Genomic DNA, 19,822 nt, shown 5'->3' with positions numbered 1-19,822 from the left:
CGGTGTACGAGCCGTACCCCATGTACGATCGGTGTACGAGCCGTACCCCCATCGTACATGGGGTACGGCTCGTACACCTATCGTACAATGAGGGTACGGCTCGTACACCGATCGAACATGGGGTACGGCTCGTACACCTATCGTACAATGGGGGTACGGCTCGTACACCGATCGTACACCGATCGTACAATGGGGGTATGGCTCGTACACCGATGGTACAATGGGGGTACGGCTCGTACACCCCATGATCGCAGGGGTACGTGCCGTACCCCTGCAATCATGGGGGGGTACGCGCTGTACGCGGTGTATGTAATTGTGCGCTTTTACGTACGAATCGCCCTTACCTGACGTGGACCGTACGAATCGCGTCCTGGTTCCCCGGTCCGGATCGTACTCGTCGGGTCGTACGGTGTATGTACGAGTCGTACGGTTCACAGTCTCAGCCTTGCAATCCGTACGGATCGCGACGATTCGGACGGATTCACAGAATGCGGATCGTACTACGCGACTTGGACGGACGGGTACGATTCGTACGGAAAGGGCTACGAATACGAATCGTACGGTGGATTTTTTTACCGGATCGGAATCGAGCCCTGAGTGTCTGTATGAAATAAGGAATTATATTTTCACATTTTTCAATAATATCACCTGTGTCTCCCCACAGTGTCCATCTCTCTACGTCTCATCAAATTATTCACCCAGATCCATTTAAAAACATACTTGACTCATAGTGTGATCTTAGGCACATGACCAGGATGTTACATATATATATATATATATAAGCAAGACATAACATTCCTCTTTCATTTCAACGGAACACCCTGGATCTTGATTGCACAGCTCAGAGCCTATTTGTGAAGTAAGCAAATTATTCACCCAGATCCATGTAAAATCAAGCTTGACTCACAGTGTGATCTTAGGCACATGACCAGGATGTTACATGTAATCTACCATGTCTGTCTCTGCATGCAATATGTGTGTCTCTGCTCATACTATTTCACTGTCTCTACTGGCAAAAAACAGACCACATACACATAAGCAAGACATAACATTCTTTTTTCACTTCAACGGCACACCCTGGATCTTGTTTGCACAGTTTAGAGCCTATTTGTGAAGTAAAGGCCTAACAGACATGCTGCCTAAGATTCCCTACTAGTACATATTCTAAAGCCTAACTGACTTTAAGAAAACATGTATTTCCATATTTTTAAACACATCAACTAAGCAAATTATTCACCCAGATCCATTTAAAATCGAGCTTGACTCACAGTATGATCCTAGGCACATGACCAGGATGTTACATGTAATTTACCTTGTCTGTCTCTGCATGCAATATGTGGGTCTCTGCTCATACTATTTCACTGTCTCTACTGGCAAAAAACAGACCACATATATATATAAGCAAGACATAACATTCCTTTTTCATGTCAACGGCACACCCTGGATATTGATTGCACAGCGTAGAGCCTATTTGTGAAGTAAGAGGCCTAACAGACATGCTGCCTTACATTCCCTACTAGTACATATGCTAAAGCCTAACTGACTTTAAGAAAACATGTATTTCCATATTTTTAAACACATCAACTAAGCAAATTATTCACCCAGATCCATTTAAAATCGAGCTTGACTCACAGTGTGATCTTAGGCACATGACGAGGATATTACATGTAATCTACCTTGTCTGTCTCTGCATGCAATATGTGTGTCTCTGCTCATACTATTTCACTGTCTCTACTGGCAAAAAACAGACCACATATATATAAGCAAGACATAACATTCCTTTTTCATTTCAACGGCACACCCTGGATCTTGATTGCACAGCTTAGAGCCTATTTGTGAAGTAAGAGGCCTAACAGACACCCGCCATCCTCACAGTACTTGGGACCACCCGCAACAAGGGCGGGGGTCCCGTGGGGGGTATTAGGATGTGCCCACCACAGTGGCGGGCGCATCCTGCATTTTTAACATTGTGGCGGGCGGTGCTCTCAGCACCGCCCGCCACAATGCTAAAAATGCATGTATGCATTTGCATACACAAAGCGGCAGGCACCGCGCGGTGCCTGCCGCTTTGTGCATGCAAATGCAGGGGGTACCACAGGTACCCCCATGTTCACCCCCACCTCGCCTTCACTCTGGGGACCCGCAGGGGGCCCCCAAAATGAAGGCCGCCTGCCTTTCCGTGGCGGCATCGCCGCCACAGAAAGGCATCTGTTGCAGCCCATACTTATATGGCTGGTGGTGTCTGAAAGGCACCACCACCATATTAAACCTTTTACCGCCCAGGTCGCAAGGCGACCGGGGCAGAAAAGCGGCGGATGGTCTTCCCATCCGCCGCTGCCCCCCCCAGCCATGCTAATATGGCGGTGGTCATTCTGGTTAGGATGGTGGGCGGATTGCCCCCGCCAGGCCGGCAGTGGCTACCGCCAGCCTGGCGGGGGAAATCCGCCCGCAATCCTAATGGGCCCCAAAGTGTTCTTGTTTCAATTGCAATAGCCTCATGTTAATATGTACATATGATTCTAATCAGAAAAGAGGGCCCACATTACCTTTCTAGCATGAATTGTTGCTGTCAAACATTTAGACATTGATAGTGGCGGTGATAGCAGTTCACCTATACAATAACAACTAAGGCCTTTATGTGGAAATAGATTTAGTCAATAGCACCAATCACTTTAGGTAGGCTGTGCAAGACATAAAACTCTCTTTTGTTTGTTACATGATCTCAGGTATATGTGGTTCCCACAGTTGCGTGACTGTATTGTTTTAATTCATCAGTATCTTGGTGACACCTTCCTACTAGATGTCAGCAGCAATTGGAACACAGGGGACCACGGGGTAAGTCATCATCATAAGCGCGGCGTACGTAGAAGAGAAGAGAGATGCGGTTAAGAAAAAAGGCAGTGAATTCAGGGATGCAGAGTTAAACCATTAGCGAAGTTGACCATAAGGTTCGGAGACCCAGACAGACATGCAATTTGGAAGTTGTTGGTTTAAATCTCCCTAGTTATTAGTATGTCCTACTGGAGAAAATGATGGAGAGAGTGGACAAGATGAGAAGGTATTATCCTAAGTGGATTCCAGTGGAGGTGATCATTTTTACCGTGGGTGATTCAATGAATATGATTGTCTTTTTCCACGGGTGATTTATTGAATGTAAAACTATTGCTGTGCCTGGTGAACAGCGGAAATGTATCCTCATGAATGTGAGCATTTGGGTGACGTAAAAATGTCCTTGTGGTCGTGAAAATTATGGCAAGGGTACACTTACCAGCTGCAGGGAATGTGTAGTTCTACAGTGGGTCTGGAGAATTCGGGAGGCAAGCATTTGCTGCCCGCATAACCTATGAAGTGAATAAATCAGAGTCAAGGACGGAGTGGGTGTGACAACAGCGTAAGGGAGTAGTTGAACTTAAGGTCTTACCACAGAGGGTGTCCCAGGACTGAGTAAGAATCGAGAGTTACTTAATTTCGATGAACGAATCTATGGGAACAGGAATACAGGGGAACTGTAAGGGGAGGTATAAAAAACTGACCTCATGTTGTGGAAAACCGGCCGATTGAAATTACCGGATTGTGGGCCCGGCGGACAAAATCGCACCTCTATGCTTACTCGAGGGAATCGACGTGACCGTCCAGATGCCTGTGTTCGAGTTGAGTGCGGAAGAGACAGGACACAAATTGAATGACAAACAGCGTCTAACATTATATGACGGCGGTCACGTGGTGCTGGTGATAATGCAGGCAGATTAAAAGGAACGGAGTAGATAAAGGGTGGTCATCTTGAAGTGAATAATATACAAGGATAGAGCAATACGTCACATAAAGAAGGGGGTAAGAAAGAATATTTGTAATAACCATTGCATCCACAATTGATATTTGACAGAATTGTACACGATAAAACTGTCATAATCAGGAGTACATACAGTGTGGTGGCATACCCAATGCATACGCAATTAATATTGACAATAATGTACACGAAAAAACAATATCAAAATCAGGGCAAATACAGTGTGGTAGTATGTATGTCATGTTATATGAATCCAGAATGACCAAAATTGAGAACCTTAATGGTGGCGAGTATGCAAGCAAAGGAATCAGAGTAACAGCCATAATGGAGGTGAGTAAAATATGGACTGAGCAATAGGTCAAATTGAAATCAACAGCGCTTCCACAGTAAAATAAGGGCTGAACAATAAGTAAAATTTGAAGCAACAGCGCATCCACAGTGGATGCTGACAGCAAGGAACATGAAAAAAGTGTTAGATTCACGAATATATACAGTATTATTCTTATGTTGTTGGGATTCACATCCTAAGTATAGTCCAATGTAGAATGATGGCATGGAATACACTTAACCATGAGACTAAGAGGACAAACATATTGATCAATAGAATGAGATGCAGAAAAGACAGAATGGAACATAAAATCATTACAATTCATTACCATGTTATAAATATGTCTCCAACATGGAGTTGCTGGTTACAAAAAAACAGTGAGAAATCATATTATTAAGGAATTGGACTCACATTAAAATAATATCAAACAGAGCTCATTAATAATCAAACCAGCAGATAAAGGTGGTGGAATTGTTATCGAAGAGATCGAACTTCACAAAACTGAGATATTATGGCAGTTAGCCAATACTGACCACTACTGCAAACTACAGACTGACCCTACACCTGAACTCCAACAACTTATTCAAAAGATTACATGTGAAGCCAGAACTATGAGTTACTTAAGCCAGAATGAATATCTTTATTTGAATACCAAATCTCCACAGACACCAGTGATTTTTACACTACCAAAAATTCACAATAATTTCCAGACCAGGATGCGGCTCAATTTGGAGCCCCTTGGCCAATATGTAAACTTTTGTATCAAGGATTTTGTTCCTAAGACCTCTTGCTACATCATACACAGCATGGAGATGATAAAGCAGATAGAACACCATCAGTTTGACACCAATTCATACATCCTCTGCTGTTATATTCCATATATGAACCCTATATAGGCGCAGGTAACATTGCCAGCTTTCACCTATAGCCTTCCCTACATTACATACATAACGGTTCATAGAGACTGACCTTTTACCTAGATACGACACTGCATTCCGAACGTGGGTTTTTCCTAGTTCGATTCTCATATATTATGCATGAGGCTTCTTGGAAGCACGCCTATACTAACAGCAGGACTGACATCTCTTGTGTAATATCTCTTTATAAAGTTCAGGTCCCACTTAAACCTTCAGGCTGACACAGTGACACAGCAAGGTAGGACCCCTGGTCAGACCTATGGATATATATATATACATTATGTCTTGCTTAGAAGTACAAAGGAGATTGTGCCTTCCCGGCTGACACACCGACCAGAGACGCTGAGGTTCCTGTCTGCAGATGCTCTACCTAGCAGTAGTCTAAACATCCCTTGCGGGGTGTCCAACTCGAGACCAGGATGGGGTACCACATTCCCTAATTCTCATGTAATGGGAATGACTAGATCCTAGAGGGATAGAGGGATTCTTGGCATAACATCTACATAGATGCAAGGTACATTTCGGTACATCTAGTTAGGGAGACATCGTAGGAGTAGGCCCTTTTTATCATGTATTTTATGTACGTGTACATATTCATGATTTCTGCAAGATGGTAGAACTATACCATCTCTTTACTTTTGTAGTATTGCTAATCATATATCTCTGCTACTGTCTAATGGGTGTTGCAGCTTATCTATTCTACACTAGAATAACAACAGTTAAATAAACCTTTATTGACACACGCCCAGTTTTTTTATTCTGTGTATCTCTGAGACAAACTAAGTAAGCACGAGTGACTGAGCAAAACGTAGTATATTGTTTCATTGATCCTGGGGAATCAGGGTTGTCATGTTCTGAGGTTGCCAAAAACTATTCTCTCCCCGATAAGAGGAGACTCTAGTGGCACTGTGAGCTAGCTGATACAGACAGGCTAATGTATCCTGTGGGGGTGCACAGAATCCGTCCGCCACCAGTCCCACAGTTTATGTTATCCAAACACGCAGATCCTGTATAGGTAATATAGGAACTACACGACACTGCACCCTAGATGTAGAATCCCTTTATACAAACATTCCCCAGGGTGTTTAACACATACTGGACACAAGACCCTGCCCTCATGCTGTACTGACCGTTTTTTTCTACAATTACTGGAACTTTGTCTCACCAGAAATGTCTTCTTATTTGATGACCAATTCTATCAGCAGATAAAAGGGACATTGATGGGGCCGGTCTTCGCTCCCAACTTTGCCATGCCCTATATGGATAATCTAGAGATGACTAGAATCCTGATGCCCCCCAATCCATATTGTACATGTATTTCCATGTGGAAATGGTATATTGATGATATTTTCCTGATTTAGCATAACACCGAAGAGACTTTGACACAGTTCTAACATTGGCTTAATAACAATTGCCATGGTTTAAGATTCACTTTCTCACATAACAAGACGAAGATTTCTTTCCTCGATCCTAATATTCAACATAGAGATGGTAAATACTTTACTAGCCTATTTAGGAAACCTACTGAATGCAATACACGGCTCATTCACCTTAATTGCAGGTGGAACTATCCAGGACTTTGGGCCAAAGAGATGTGGCTATTTCAAAATGAACCTTTTGGGAGAGGGAGAAACTGGTTTTAGATGGACACACCTTCCACTTCCATTGACTAGACTTTCTGGATGGAAAGGTGGACTGTATATTAAATTCTGATCTGGAGGCTGGTGTTTTCTAGTCTGTGAAGAAATGTGTTCAAGTGCCTTAGGTTTGGAACTTCAAACCTGCCTATAGCAAACCCCTGATGGTCTAATTCTCCTTCTTCCACACCAATATATAAGTAGCATGGCTGCCTGCCGAGATGGTGAAACATTTCTTTCAGTTGTGCCTGATGCTGTCTAAGATGGTAAACTTTAGCTGCAGCCATCATTTTCGTTTTAAATAGTCAAAGAACTCAATTTGTAAAGGGGTGCTTTGACATCCATACATTAGAAGTGGAAAATTAGTGCTGTACTATAGTCTCATCATCTTGGAACAACTGAAATTGGATGTTTCATTCATAAGAAATGCATTACAAACCATGCTGTTTTTATCATTTCTTCTTTTTATTGAAGTGTTCAGAAGAATTTGTATGAATTTGCTATTTGTTAGTACAATGTATTTTGCTCATTACACTGATAGACCTATGTGGTCTATAAATATGTTGATGATGATGAAAAGGGGGGAAGAATTGTAGTAAAGAGTATGGAAGCAATTAAGCCAGATGTTTTCATGAGTGTTGTTGAGAAAAAAGACAGACACAATTCTGAAATGTGAACGTGTTAGTGGAGCATCATGAAGGGTTACAATGTTATGTGTTCCAGACCAGACACTTGCAGTTACCCCATTCCCACTTCAAGTGATGGGGGGATTGAGATGATTGAAGCAGTCCAAGGCACATGCGGGGGCACAGCAAAGATGCAGCCAGTTCAGCCCTTCGAGTAGGTAGAATGTGAATTGAAGGATGGGTCCTGTATCCCATCTTGATGAAGCAAAGAGGAGGTAGCAAAGTAAGAAAGAGGACCCGTGGGAAACATAAGTAGGTGCTGGCAGATAACTCTGATGGATTTTAAGAGAAAAAACACAATTTGGAGGCAACATGATAGAGGACTGAAACTTGTATAAGAAATGGAGCTGGTGAGGAGTGTGCAGCAGATGGCCTGCCATTTTCAATATTCAAGGTGTTGAGTCAAGTGTACTGTATTGTGCATGTTCCACTTCGCCTTCTGCAGTCAAATTTCGTCTGATGAATCTGTTGTACCATCCCATATTTTAAACTAATGTTAAATGCGATTGGATGTAGGGTCATGACAAGTTTAGAACCAGTGCTAGTACAAAACTACATTTTTGTCATATAATAAAGTGTTCAAGGCACAAATATATATTGAAAGTTGGCACTCTTCAGTTATTCTGTACTACCTAGTGGATCTCAGTTCAGCATTAAACCTATGCAAACACCATGCATACTTGTATTTCAATATAATTGAAAATAAAATGCAGTTTTGTGTTTTTCTCCTAAGACTGTATGTTTTTGAGTGCATAATTTGTGCTGGTAGTTGCTGGTGATAGGCATCAGCACTCATTTTTGAGGACTAGGAATTACTTTTCATCATGAGACATTAGCCAAGAGGAAGAAACGGAAAGACAGAAAGGGAAATAAGAATGCAGAGTGACTATTAGGAGAATAGAGACTGATTACAATGGAGGTGAGACTGACGCATCAGGCCGTCGGTGACAGTCCCACCGCCACTGGCCCCTGCAGGAACTCCTGCTGCATTAGGATGTGGCGGGCGGAGGTATCTAGGGGAGAGACTGTACATCACGAATCCAATGGGCTCAAGGAGCCAGTCGGAGGGACAGTATTTCCTAAAATAGGGGCAGTGCCTGCTCAGGTTTGAAAAAAGGGGAATGTGTACTCCATGAACAGTCAAATATTGTGCTTTTTGGGATGAATATCCGTTCTTTCAGATTTTCTTATAGAAGACACGACTACTTCGACTTGCAGTATGACATCTTTATTGTTGTGTTGTGAAACATAGACAGCCGACACGTGTTTCGCCCCCTAATGGCGAGTGGCGCCGGGGCTTTCTCAAGGCTATTTACACAAATTCAGCGGATAATGCAATTTTTTCATATTGTCAAAGTTCCAAAAACAAGAGTTTCAATACTCGCGAAACAATATTCTTCTGTAGGATAGCAGAAGGCTAAACGCTGCAGTCCGGTCCCTGCCCGTGGCTCTCGGCATTCGGTATGTGCATGGGTTGAATCCCGATTTTCCCAGTTGTTTATTGCGATCCGGAAGTTAAAGCAAAGTAACCGGTTAGATATGGAGACATGGATATGGAGACAGGAAGGGCAGGGTGATTGAAGAAAGATGCATTAAGCGGAATCAAGACTAGGCAGCCCTTGGTATTTAGCAACCCTGACAATCAGCAATGCTAGTGGCCGGCTTCTACAAATTAAAGTCTGGTTCTTCCTGCGAACTGTGTCAAGGTTGCTCTGCACACCCTTTTCATTTAATTCCATGTTCCGAGAGCAAGGGAGAGTGCACACACTTTTTCTGTCTCCTTGCAATTGCACTGTAAAAAGAGTCACATCAACTGTTGAACCACATCATTGATGAAGAAAAAAAATGTATTGTCAAAGAAAAAAATGCCATTGCTAAATTTTGCCCTCACACAAACTTATTATTGACTTTGCATGCCATAACCGTAGACCAGGCAATCAAATACAATCTTGGTGCTTATTAAATGTCCATAATATTTTTTATCAGAGGTGGGGAATGGCGACTTTACACACTCAGTGAATATGTACAAGTGTTTGAGAGTTCTGTCCTTTATTAGACAGGAGTTTTAAAACATTTAGCGGATCTAATGTTTAGTCTTACAACTTTGGAAATGACAGCCCAGGTTATGAATCACAGGTGATTAAATTGCATTAACCGGAAAACTTGAGACACAGTGACCTGTAACTTGACAGATATCTTTTAACACATGATTTGAATTACTCGGACACATGAGCTTCTGAGAAACTCGGGCTGTTTCGTGGCAGATGGGAACATTCTTCAACTAAATTATTAAATGAACTACATTTATCATGATAAATGTGCATGGATGTCCTTCACAATTTGTCTTTATGATTTGACTGTGCAATTGTATGTTTAGTGTTTATTGGGTTACAGATTTATGTTTAGTGTTTATTGGGTTACAGATATACATATTTGTGCAAGTGTACATTCCTACAAAATTAATTAGGTTTAGCAGAATCAGGAAGAAATTCCAGATGATTGCACCTGTTTTTATTGTTGCCAATCGGTACATGTGATGTTCCATTGGTCAAATTTAGGCCAGATTCTAAAGTCCTTAGCACCAATATTTCCAGGAGAAACAATGTGTATTAGCATTTACACCAGCAAGATTGATGGTCTCAATAAGGGTGCCCTGTGTTTTGAGGGATACTACTACAACTGGTGAACACCTATGCTGCATGGTGTTACATAATATTATCCCCAATTCGGAGCTGCAAAACTCGGAATATCATGGTATTTCTCTGAAAAATTTGCGTCATGGTTTACCTTGCGAAATTTGTGCAAAGAAAAAAATATGACATTTAGGGCGGATTTACTAACAAGTCATGCAACACAGCAAGGCAACTTGGTATGCTGCATGCTGCGTTGCATGTCAGGGAGAGCAGAGGAATGCGTCATATCTGCTTAGATATGGTGCCTTTCTGCTCTCTCCCTGCGGTGACGCAACGAGTGCAGCCTAGCATCGATGCAGGCGCGCCTTGGTGCAAGGGTGCCTGTGTTACAGCCAGTATTGTTTTTGTGCAGGAAAGGACACCTTCCTACATAAAACCAATAATCTGATAATGTTTCTTCTTTGTTTGTGTGCTGCAGAATGCAGCACACATAGGAAGAGGAAAAAACTAGGAGAAATAAATGAATGTCTCCTCATTGCTCCTCATCTGGGAAGTGGAGGATTTTGACACATTCCCAAGTTTGCTAGTCTCAGTAAATCTGGAACTGCGCCAAAGTCCCTGGATGGTTGCATGGGAACACCGGCCCTCCACCCATTAAACGCCTTCCCAGGGCAGAGTAACACAAGCCAGCAACTTGACGTGCCTTGCTTCCTCCAGATTTACCAAGCCACGCAGAGCCACAGAAGGTGGCTTTGCGCGGCTTAATAAATCTCACTGAAGCCCTTGCGATGCCTTGCGCTACCTTGAGAGGCTCAATAGCAATACAAGTGCTTCCAAATCTGGGCCTTGCTTTCAAATTGTAATCCCCATTCAGACACAAACTCTAGTCTTTGCCTGAATCTTGATTACCACAGCTTTATGAATGGCACCCAAAAAGGGCTTTTAGTTTATTATGCAGTTTCTGCAACAGACGCACCTACACACAGCTCTAAATGTCCAGCAACAAGACTGGTGCGTTCCCCTATTCCTGAAGTGCAACATCCAGTGCTCCCCTCCTATGTCAAATGACAATTATTCACTCTAGGAACTCTGCATGCTAGCTCCCCGCTAACAACAAAAAGGCAACAGTACGACACAGCACTTCAGAGACACACAACTAATAGCAACATGCTACACAAATGCAGAACCCAATGCAATGAAGAGTGATTAATGCACCTTTTAGTAAAATGTTAAACTACACTGAAGATGTGCCTTAATTGAACATTAAAAGCGAAACATACAGGCTGTGAATAACGCTTGTTTTACTTATGAAATGCAAGTCAACTACCGAAAACAAAAATATTACCTTTTCCATTTCCTTGCATTTCTGAACTATATATCGCCACTGTAGAGTGTCATCTCACTCGATAGGAAATCCGTTTTTTCATCCTTAATGTATTTTGTCATCCACTTTCCAATTTTCAACAGAGTATGTAGAAGGAGCATTCAGGACTAAACCTTTGGGCGTCAGATTTGATGATGACCGATCAAATAGTACAAAAGTTATAAAGGGCGTCCCAAAACTTATCACTTTTGAAATTCTCACTCATTTCCCGACAGGAAATTTGATTCGCGCTAAACTAGGAAACCTCAGTTCGAAAGTCCACCACATTTATATTATAAAAGGGTTTTTCCATTGTTCAGTGCCTTTTCTTGATTTGGCAACTATTTCTGGAACCATTCATGAGATAAAATGCAAAATGTGAATGTTTACTGCACGTGTCAGAACTATTTTGTTTTTTGCTCGTAATCTCGAAGAAACAATATTAAACAGATTACAATAACATGCAAGAGTTTTTCTTTAGTTGTATGTAAGCAAACACTCACTTCCCCTCCTTCCCGATGCCAACAGACAGTGCATAACAGAAAAAAAGAACCGTACGGGGGGGATGGGTCCATACTGTATGATGCATAAATGGGCGTGCTGAAGCAGATCAATTCTTGACCTGTATGGCTCTGACTTCTCCTGCATTGTATTAAGATGGGAGGGTATTTTCTTCTGCTCTTCTCCTGCCCTGCCCAAGGCCAGAGGGATAGCCCTACACCCTTATCTTGCCTACTGGAGGAGATACTTACTGGCCCTAATTAACTTAGGTGAGAAGAGGGTGGGGAATAGGGCTACAAATGCTCCAACACCATTGGGCGATGTGAGGGTTCTTCAAGGCCAATCTCCCTACCACACTATGCTACTGTTTTAATCTCGCCCCATGATCACTAAATTAGGGAGAGAGTAAAAAATTAAACCAATCCCTAACTGAACGAGGGTGGGGGAGGAAAAGAACACCCCAGTGCCTTCAAGTGAGGAATTGCCCATTAATTATTTTCAACTAATTGCAGTTTACAGGGGCAGAGACTGCAATTGCTATGATTGCTTTAAATGTGAATATATTAAATCATTCTTGCCTTTACTAGCACATAATAGTTGGTTACTCTTGATTTTGGGGATATGAATATTTTGACTAAGGGCCTGATTTAGATCTTGGCGGAAGGGTTACTCTGTCACCAGGGTGTCTGATATCCTGTCTTTTGAAATCTAAATCCCATTATATCCATTGGGATTTATATTCCAGCAGACAGGATATCCTTCACTGTTGTGACAGAGTAACCCACCAGCAGAGCTCTAAATAAGGCCCTAAGTAGAAATACTCTTGTAGTGTAACATTTCAACAGCTAAAGGGCATTCCACTTGTGATCTGAATTTCTCCTGTGTTCAAGGGTGTAAGCTCTAAAAAGCGCAAGAATCTAGTATGTGGAAATAATATTATACCGCAGCCTCCTAGAACAAGGTGAATTAGAGAATACCCTCAGATTGCTTAGGTTGCCCTTATAATCAACTTCAGAGTAGTATGATTATGTTCCGTCAGCTGTCATCTTAAAGATAATCAATATTTGAGATTTTTTTTTCACTTAAGCTCAATTTTCATTGCATAATTGGTAAAACCTATTCACAAATGCATACATTCTAAATAGAGTTAATTTCCTTGTGGCTTTCCCAGTAGTGGGCTCCTGGTTTCTCCCCTTCCCCAGCTGCCCCGTGACTATGTTACTGTTCAATCAACTGTTCATTTTATTTTATTTTGTACTTTATATGACTCTGTTCGATTAAGCCATAGACAGAGCACAGCTTATACAAGTAAACAGCTGAGTATCCACGATCCGCAAAATTGTTTAATATAAAAAGATTCAATGTGTGTTTAGTTCAGCAAGCAATCTTCATCACAATTGTTGAGTTTTTCTAACAATGATACAGCTACAGCCGACACGTGTTTCGTCGCCCACTTGCGACTTTTTCAAGGCTTCAAAAGTAGATGTAATCTAGAAGTAGAAAATCGCATTTATCCTAGGAGGATACGTTTGTAAATTCGTCTGGAATCCTGTTCTCCAGATCATCAATAATTTGTATTAGTGTAGTATAACGCAGCCTGATCGATAACGTATTGCCCCCAATGATTTGGATTCGGAGTTTCTAAATAGGTAATTTTGGTATGAGTGCTCTCGCGAGCGTGTTCAACTGTAGCACGACATCTTCCTATGAGTAATAAGATGTTAAATGTAATAACGTCAAGTCTCCAAGCTATTGTAATAGACTTTCGGGCATGAAAAGTTGTTAGTCTCTGGTCCACATTTTCGCTCTAAGTAAGGAAGGTATTTCCCATCCTGCGTTACCGTGAATGTTTTGAAGCCTCCATCTGCTGACGTGTTGTGCCGTAACAACATACATCACAGCGTCTGGGTTTCCGCTTACGTATGAGTCTTTTCTAATTATTTTGGTTATTATTGTAGTCCTGCCAATTTAAGCGTATAGAATCTTTTGCCCCTAGTTTAATTAATGCCATTGTATAATTTTCTAATATGATGTCTATGCGTAACTCATTTATTTAAAATCTCAACAGATAACTCGTATCTACTTGGTAAACATTTCATAGTTGTTTCTTTGTTCAGTATGTCTCGGCATACTCTTGAGACTAATTGTCAATGCCGTTTCGGTAATATAAAAACAGTGCTGTTAGTCCGTGTGAAGGTCAGAAAAGAGAGAAGATAGCTTCATAGAGAAATAGCATCCCCAGTGACATTTAGATATTTCATATTGGTGTGTCTTATAGAACAAAAGTTGTTAAACATAACTTAAACATCATATTAGAGACATACACTTCATACAAACTATATATATACTAGTAAAAAGATAGAGAAAGGCTTCTCATATTAAAAATACGGAAAAATTATTAGTATCCGCAATAGGCAACGTTTAGATCATATCATTACTGTCCTATGCAATACTTGTTCATGAGTCCCGTTTGTGGTCAGTTACTTAAAAGAGAACCCTTAGTTCAAATACTTCATGTGATAGAAGAGGACCTATTTTTCATTTGTAACATGATAATTGACATTAACACAGATGATTAACATTGGTTAATCCTTGATATCCGGAATAGGTAACATGACTTGATTCTTACATCAATGTTTTTTCTAGGGCAACATGACTTAGTTCTTACAACAATGTCATCTATAATACCTGTTTACGATTCCTTATTTCATATTTTGCATATAATGCAGACGGACACAATCGCCATTTAACATGAATATAGAAATACTTGTATTACACAGAAAAGACCTGCAACATCATTAATAATGTTATCTGTCTTTCAGAAAAACAAACATCTCTTTATCAAAGTTAAGTCCATACTTAACCGCTCGTAATTTACATAGCCAAAAGGCCTCTTTTTTGTGCAGACCTAAAACCTCTTCTGGGGTTGTCTGGTACAGATTCAATTCCATGAAATCTAAGTTGTAAAAGGTCCGCTGCGCCATGTTTCTCATTGAAATGTACAGCCAGGGGGTAACTGGCATTGCCATTCCTAATTGCCCTAATATGTTCATGTATAAGTTCCTTGACAGGCCTAATCAAACGTCCCACATAGATTTTTTGGCAAACACATATTATGCAATATACCAAAAATGTGCTTTTACAATTCATCAAGGATATAATTTTTATTCAGTCAGTGAGTTGTATCTAAAGGTCTTTATTTTATCCATAGAATGTGAACACACAGAGCAATGGCCACATTTGTAAAAAAACATTCAGTGGTCCCTAGCCAGGTATGACCTATTTTGTTTTTTTTTTGGGTTATCGAAACTGGGACTAAATCTATTGCGTAATGTTAAGCCCGTCTATAAACTATTGTTGGTTTTACTCTCTTCGACTGTGCTTTTTACGCCCTGCCCTACTTCATAAGCGCTTTAATTCTTACAAAGAGGGTATGATCTATCTACAAAGCTTACAATTATACAATGTTTGCACTGCTGTTCTCAGTTATATCACAGCAACTATCAAATTGAGAAGACTCCATGCATTTTAATGATTGTCTGTTTTATGGTGCTTTTAAAGTGTTATTTATACTTTATGAAGATGTAACCATTTCATCCTATGCTTTTATGGTCCTAAATGACTGAATAAAGATGAAGTTGACATGCATGCTAATAAATAGATTACAACAAAATAATAAGAATATTAACATTAACAACAATAATAATAATAATAAACATAAACTGTTTAACCTTGTCATTGCCTTTTCTAACATTTGAACTAAACATACATGTTGTTGATTATTTCCACTTACATCATAATTCATAAATCAACACTGCATATACCATTTTGCGGATTTTATTTGCCCTAAAATCATTTTTAAGACAACAACTTTTAAGATCTACAAATCTTGGAAAATTGCATATAACATAGGAAACTAATTTATTCTTCACCTACATAACCAACATATCTACTTCTTTGTGTATTTTAAAGCCCATTATGTCACTATACACAAAATATCACATATCCAACTTCACCCTCTTGCACTATCCTCACCAAATGCGGATCCAAGAGAAAGCCCCTGAGTGGATTGCATCCTTCCTCTCTGGATGAACCCAGTGACTCGGCCTCCCTCTTTTCACATTGCGACTAAAAACATAATCTGTGGCATCCTACAAGGATCCTCCCTAAGCTTGACCATATTCAATACCCTCATGACCCCTCTGGCCAGGCTGGTCAACTCCTATGGCATTAACATAATCTCCTAACCAGATGATACTCAGCTCATCCTCTCACTCTCTTCAGACCCACCTAACACCAAATCTAACTTCGCAGATACATGACCATAGTCCCAAGCTTGATGCAAAGTAGATGCCTCAAATTCAACACAGACAAAACAGAAATATTCATCTTTATAAGCAACAACTCCCTGTGGAACAAGTCCTGGTGGTCTACGGAGCTTAGCCCCACACCCACAGAACATGCTAGAAACCTCTGAATATTTCTGGACAGCAAGAGCAGACAAAAGCTGTCTCATCTCCTGCTTCCTCACTTTGTGCATGGTCAAGAAAATCTTCAACATGCTCCTCCTCATCAGCATCAGATGCACTGTCAACAAGTCCCTCATCACTCATCACTAGCCTCCTGGACTACGGCCACTTGCTCAACTTGGGAATTACCACACAACTACTAAACAGACTCCAGACCATCCAGAACGCAGCAGCCAGGTTCATCCTCGACCTCTTTATACTGACCCTCATCACCTCCACACCAACTCTATGCACTGGCTCCCCATCATAAATAATGACTAGTTCGAACTTCTCACCCACGCCTACAAAGTCCTACACCACATAGGGACCAGAATACCTCAGCCGCAGGGTACATTTTCACCAACCTACCTTTATACTTTGCTCATCATCCCTCTTCTTGGCCCATACACCCCGCATTCACAGGAGCAGGAGTGGTGGCTGCGCCTTTTCACTCCTTGTGGACAAATCCAGGAACGGCCTCACTCTCCATCTCAGAATAACCCCCACCATGCAGGAGTTCAGGAAGGACCTAAAGAAGGCTCTTTGACCAATCTATCTCAGCATCAGCAAAAAATAATCTACAGTACATATAGCTTCATATCTAGGAATTCAAGCCTTACATTCTATTAAGCCACTTTGTAATGTCATTATCAAAGGTAACATTTGCAATTACTTATGTTATCGTGTTGTGTCCACTTTGACTGACAAAGATTTATCGGCCCAAAGTTCCCCTAATTCATATGCATTAGGTAATAATTTCAGATGACTTATTGATTTGAAAGCTAATCCATTGTCAATCATTTTCTCAATCATCCAGATGCATCCAATAGTGTCTGGTCATGAGGATTTTATTCTCGTAAACAGAATTGCTAACTCTAGTAACAGCACCACTTCGAAACTCTAATTGCTGTACTGGCAGTACTTTTCTCTTTTTTGTTAACGAATTAAAATGATCCTGCATTATGGGTGCATACAATTTACCTTCACTATCTAAAAGGGCTAGAAGCTGGTAATTTTTGTCTTTTTTACTGCTTATAGACAAATGTTGAATTTGACACAGCAGTGAAACAAAGACAGTAGCCTGGTGCACAAACATCTGCTTCTAACTTAAAGGTAAATTGAAAGTAATCTCATAAAAATTTAGGTATCATGGGTCCAACACAGGAGAAGTCTTATTCTGGATGAGATTTAAAATTGTACTTATCTTTCCATATAGCTGATCACTATGCACAACCCATGTATTCTCTGATATTAACAAATTAGGCTGAGGTTGCCAAAACATAAGCCATTTTTCACAATACATCCGAATGTCATAAAGTCCATGGGCCTTACGTGCTGAATAATGTGTTTCCACTCCAGCAACATATGTTCTTCTTTAGATTTTCTGAACGCAGATATTGTATGCATTTCTCATCAACACATAATAAGGATGTGCTGAAATATTCTCTCATCCAGGCACAAATTTTACACTCTATATCAATCCAAAATGCATTCATCTTACACCAAAACCTACCGAGTCCTCGAAATCAATAGATTGTTAACAGCAGACACCATTTGACTTTTTAAATTACTCACTTCTCAGAAATTGGGGCCAAAAGACATCCTTTGTACCAATGACGTATCCCCCTTTTTTGTGTTGTTGCTGTTTTATATAGCGCAAACTCCACTCGAAGGTATCACAGCACATTACTTAAGCACCATTTGCATTACAGATGGTCACATTAATTTTTTAGGCCGGAGAGATTATGGCCCTAATTAGATTGTCTTTCAGTTAGCCTCCGATTGCTCTTCGGAAGATTACCGAAAGACATCCTTGGTTTGAATTCCGAACTCTGTATTACGATTATGGAGCCTGTCGGGCAGTCGGACATGAAACATGATCCCTTGAGGGCGGAGTTTACTCGGTCAGAATTATGATGTCAGTTTCCAACAGGCTTTCCATATCGGGCTTTCCGACATGGAAAGCCTGTCAGAAAGCAACTTTGGGAGCCCCTATCAGAGCCACCCTGCTTCTGTAGCCTCTGGTTGGGGTAGAGGGGGCAGCTGTAAATCTCTTCACTGTGTGTCAGGCACAGTGAGTTGCCTACCCCATGGTGTAGGAATATACACTGACTCCTATTTCTCTATGGGAGCTTGTTCTGTGGCCAGTTTCCAACCGACACAAAAGCTCCCATAGGGAAATGGCTGTCTGTGACCGCACCAAGTGTGGTTGCATCGTAATTCTGGTTTCCAAAATGACAGGGATGTTGGTCAGAGGCAATTCCGATGAAATCCTAATTAGGGCCTAATTGATTTGCCCAGAATCACAGGATGTTTGAGCCTCCTGCCATAAATATAGTTCCCCAGCTTTAAAGTCCGCTGCCCCAGCAATTAAGGCACACTTCAAAATGTAACTATTAATTTACTGTATCTCTTATATATTTATTTACTTTAGAAAAACAATCACAAACATTAGGAAGTTCTGTCTAAGTTCATCCTCCAATCATTTACGCGTTCTACCTACATTCAATGGCAGAAATAATGAGGCCCTACGTATTCACATGCCTTGAGAATTATCCCAAGATCGACGAGCAACCCGTCATTTGTTCGAATCTTCTCCAGCCAGCATTTCACCATCCACCTCTACTTTAATGTTATTTGCAGACACATTTGTTCTAACAATAATCAATCTCAATTTTATCTTCTCTCTCTGCCATTAGATTGTAATGTATTTACTGGTTCTTCATTTGTTAGGAACAAAATGTCCCCTGCATGATATACAGGTGTGTTACTCTACCCTGAGTGCCCCCCTGCATGTGTAGCTATTATTCTTACTTTTATTTTTGGGGTATTTGGATACATTATTGAATACAAAATATTGTGATACCAAAATATTATTACAATAATATTGTCAAGAATTGTCAAAAATATCATCAACAGTAATATAAAAGGTAAAAACATCACATTAAGGGGGCCTATTATGATGTCGGGTGGACTTTCATTTCTATTTTTAATGTTGAAATATGAATATATTTCTGATTGTAGTTTTGGCTAGTGTCAATTTTATGTAATGTATAGTTTTTTATATATGAAAAATTATCTGTCAGAATGGAGTAATGATTGTGTCTAGAACATTTTTAGAATGGAGCACCTTGCATACAATGTTTTAGATCATAGTAAATATCTCTCTTTACATTGTCTATAACTTCCCCAAATTTGTATGGATTGGAGTGGGAATAGTAAATGTCACCCTTTTAGTGTCCAACACCGTCCCCAACTTGGTATAGATTGGCATGTGAATAGTAAATTTCACCCCATTCGTGTCCAACACTTTCTCGAAATTGGTTTAGATTGGAATGGAAATAGTAAATGTCATCCCTTAAGGGCCCTATTACAAGTAAGGCAGTCCGAGGACGGTTTGACTTGTGGTGGTGTGGCAGTCCGACTGCCCAATTATGGCCTGGGCAGTTGAACTGCTCTGGG

This window comes from Lissotriton vulgaris, chromosome 6 (assembly GCF_964263255.1).
Source record: "Lissotriton vulgaris chromosome 6, aLisVul1.2, whole genome shotgun sequence".
NCBI classification, from domain to species: Eukaryota; Metazoa; Chordata; class Amphibia; order Caudata; family Salamandridae; genus Lissotriton; species Lissotriton vulgaris.
This window is presented reverse-complemented; position numbering follows the sequence as displayed.